The sequence below is a fragment of the Lagopus leucura genome, unplaced genomic scaffold, assembly GCF_019238085.1.
Source record: "Lagopus leucura isolate 7727_CA_CO unplaced genomic scaffold, USGS_WTPT01 Super-Scaffold_100004, whole genome shotgun sequence".
Lineage (NCBI taxonomy): Eukaryota > Metazoa > Chordata > Aves > Galliformes > Phasianidae > Lagopus > Lagopus leucura.
In genome coordinates this window covers 47,770,975-47,775,170 of record NW_024962264.1, presented here as the reverse complement: position 1 = coordinate 47,775,170, position 4,196 = coordinate 47,770,975, and positions in this window count along the sequence as shown.

Genomic DNA, 4,196 nt, shown 5'->3' with positions numbered 1-4,196 from the left:
TAATGTATTTTTCTTGGCTGGCTTTACGGGTTTTATTTTTACAAGTTGTGTTCAAAGCACTGCTGCCCTCTGCTTTGTGAGTTTGCTCAGTTGTTGTGTTGTGTCTCAGAATTCTGTAAAATCTGTGCTATTTGAGAAAGATTGTCTTAGTATTCCTACATACTGAGTGATCATAATGTATTTTAAGTCAAAGTTGGCTGGATGCTGATACATGTTTTCCTTAAGAATTTGTTTTCCAGTAAGATAAGGATGAAATTCTGAAGCGAGTATCTTTGTTCTCATGAATCAGTTTAAAGCTTGAATTGTTTATATGCTGTGGAATTCAGTTTTTTGTGTGGCCCACAGCCTCCATTTTCTAAAGCATTTGGTTCTAAAGCATTTGGTTGCTGGCATTCCAACTCTGGTAAGTGAAGCTTTTTCAATTCTATTCAGACTGGATTTTTCATGACAGATTTTTATTGCCCTCCACTTGAAAAGGAGAGAGTACAAGGAAGAGCTTTAGATTTGTAGGCACTGCGCTGATGGCAATTCTATGTTCCCCTTATTTATCATTTTAACTGACTTCTTTTTATTTTCCTTAAAAAAAAACAAACACGAAGGTACCACAGTGAGATATGGGCTATCTGCAAAAAGTTTTTAGTCCCGCCATTTAAACAAATTCTCAGTTAAGTAATGCTTTTTCTAAAGATGATCTTGATGTGTTTCATATCAAGAAACAAAAGAACCCACAGAAACATATTGTCTAAGAGCTGAACAGTTGTCTTTTTGTGGTCATGTTCTTGAGGCATTTTGGTTTGATTTTGTAGGACAATTAATACTGACTCCTGCACTGGAACTGAATTTCTGTACGTGCTTAAAGGCTTTCACTGCAGAATTGAATATAGAATGAAAATGCACTTTTTTTCCTAGCTGCTTCTGTTCTTATTGACAATTCTGAATAGAGAATATGACTAACATCTCCTGCAGTTTTGCTGCCTGATGTAAACAAGAAGTTGAGATGTACTGAAAAGATTTTTTTTGTAGAGCAGTTGTGTAGCTTAAATAATTTTTTCCTTTCTTGTTAGTGAGAACAAAATAATGAAGATCAAAAGAAAACTATAGTAGTATTACATGTAAAAAGAAATAGAATTCCCAGCCTTAAAGCACAACAATCTGATCTCTAAAAGGTGTCCCTTGTGGAAAATGAAACATGCCACGTGGTTGTATGGACAGTAGAAACTGCAGCCCATCAGTCTGGGTTTTCAGGCTGAAGCAAAAGAAAATGTATTTCAACAAACATGGTACAAAGAAAAGAATACAAGATGCTGAGCATTTGGGAGTGGGAAGAAATCAACGCGATCTAAAAAACTGTGGCCAGAAGTAAGAAATGATCAGAGAACAACATTAGGAAATGGCATTTGATTAGAAGGCATAAAACAATGTAGGGTTTTTTTGTTTTTTTTTTTTAGCAATATTAAGAGAGTTGGCTGATTTCCTCCCCCTCCCTTCTCACCCACCCCCCAGAAGTGAAAACTCATACAGTCATAGAAAACTTGATGCTCAGGGGATGATATAATCTCAGCTGGAAGCTTTGCTGAGGAAGTGTGCACTAGGTGAGTGGAGCTGAAGTGCTTTTAATTGTGGAGGTGGGAGCTGGAGTGGGTTAAAGTGAAAATGATTGAGACACCATGCTGAAATATTGAAGAAGTGCAGTGTTGTAAGGACTGCAAAACTGTTGCAGTGGCTTGCAACTGTTGCTGAATGTGTTAGTCTGTATTTTCAGGTTGTTTACTTGTCTGTGGATATCAAGATTTCTGGATACATCATGATGTTCTGCAATGGAGCTAAAGAGAGCTTCCAAGCACTAATACAAAGAGGACATACGTTTTCTGAAATACCACTGAATTAAAAATACAGTAGATCTGGAGCAAATTGATGCTCTCAAGGACGTTTTCTTTTTTCTTTCTATAAGCACTTATTAAAATATAAGGTCTTAGTGTGACACTTCTGAGAAGTAACTAAGAGTAAGGCTGGTCATACTTCTGTATTATCAATGTTCATAGCACTGTTATGGATACTGTTTTTTGCAACTTAGACTGTATTTAAAGCATTTGAGGTTGTGATCAGCTGCTTGAAATCTGAAGACAGAAGAAAAAAATTATGCAATGTTGTATAAATGATGTAAATACAAAGCTTTTTGTAAGTTTCTCTTCTAAGTAAGGACACTGAAAAAGGGTGCAAGATGAAACGTCTGAAAAATGTCTGAAGCATTTGGAAGGTATGTTGGTTATTGCTGAAACTGCCAGAAAGTCTGGAAGCCAACAGTGAGGATATTCATTGGTGGAACAACTTCCAGAGGACAGTCTCAAAATTGAAACATGTTTTTCCATGCAGTCTCTTAATCAAAATTATTCTCTGTCACCCTTTTGCACCCTTCTGATGCTTGCTGGTGACGTGCTGGCTTTTTCTTTCTCTCTTGGTTACTTCATAATAGTAAGGAGAAGTCAGTTTGATTTGTGAGGTGTAGATATTTAAGTATTTATCTGCATATATTTTCTCATGTAATTATGATTGAATTTGGTACATCTTGTAAAATGTCTGGAAGCTGTAATTATTCAGTAAAATGTTCCATAGCTGGTAAAGGTTGTGTTCCATTAATTGAAGCAATTTTCTGTATAATTTTGGAGATAGACAGTGATGCTGGCTTTAGGCAGTTGATGGGGATTTGCCACATTTCTGAATTAAAAATGCAGTTATGGATGCGAAAGGAAAGTTATATCCATCTATTTGTACTAGTTATTCAAACTGCCTTTGTGATGCTAAAAGCATGCACTCCATATGTCAGTAACTTACCCAGGGTAGCCAAGCTGTACTTATTAATACTTCCTTCTTCACTGGCAAATGTGCCATGAATCCTATTCACCTGGGTCTCCAAAGAGTGAAATTCTTTCCACAGTTTGTGGTGAGATCTTCCTGCCTGTGTCAGACACCCTCTGGTACTATTTCCAGTTTGGACTGCGGTCCTGGGTCAGAGAGATGGCTTGCACGTTGGTGTGTAGTCATACAGAGAATTTCTTCAAGAGGTTGTGTTCGTGTATTAGACTTGTGCAATAATTATGATTTGACAATACCAGCAAAGCTGTCCAAGCCTCTTAAGCCTGGTATTGTTCACTTGAAATTAGTGATCAGAAATTAGCTTAGAACAGGATTAACTTGCTGACTGGTTCACTGAAGGTTCTCTTTATCATTAACAGTGATAAAAACTGGTGATCTATCTGGTTATGGGAAGTAGTATTTCCATCTGATCTAAAAAAAAAAACAAAAACAAAAACACAAAGTGTTTGGGATTATAAAGAGGAAATACTCAAATGCAGGAAATCTGGGTGATAAAGTGAAGAAACTTGAAAAAATGTGGCATTTGTCTGTATGGGTTGGTTGTCAGAAATCAGCCAGTCAAGCAATGTATTTTGGGAAAGATGAGAAGGCTGTTCTTCATCTGGACCTTTGTGATTCACCAGGGTCAGAGTATTACAAGACTCGGGTTCTTGTGTGTGCAGCTGGCACTTCAGATACCAGTTCTGTGCATTCAGAAATAAATCAGGTTATTGTACGACTGGTCACCCCATCATCAATTACTACTGGGAGTGTTCCTGAGTGCTCACTGCATAATCCTATCTTCTGCAGAAGCTTTGTGACTGAAAGGACTTCTGCGAGCCAGAATTGCCAGTGAAGCTGACTGACATGCAAGATAGACCCTCAGTAACCAGATTTTGCATGTGCCAGTTCTGTCTTGATTGCTAGTTATTTCTTTTCATAGGAATTCCTCCCTTTTACGTGGTTAACTCTTTCAAGGCTCTTGAGAGATGCTGTACCTTAATGTGTGGTGTTCAGATTGCTAATGACTATGTCACAAACTCATTTCCCATGCTAGACAACATTATTTCTGGGTGGTGATTCCATTGCCAATGGGGTGGGGTGTGATTGGTTTTCTTTGTTTATTTTGTTCTGTTTAATTTTATTGAACTGAATGGCACAAAGTCTGAGCTGGGAAAGGACAGACTAAATTTGAGACCTTTTCTCATTTTGAGGTTTTGAGATCCTGGAGTCTGTCTTCTGGGCTGTCTAAATAGCCATGCAAATGGTCTCAGCCACTTGGGAAGAGTGACATCTGTCTTCTGTAATGTAAACTGGAATCCTTAAGTAATCCTTTATTGGCC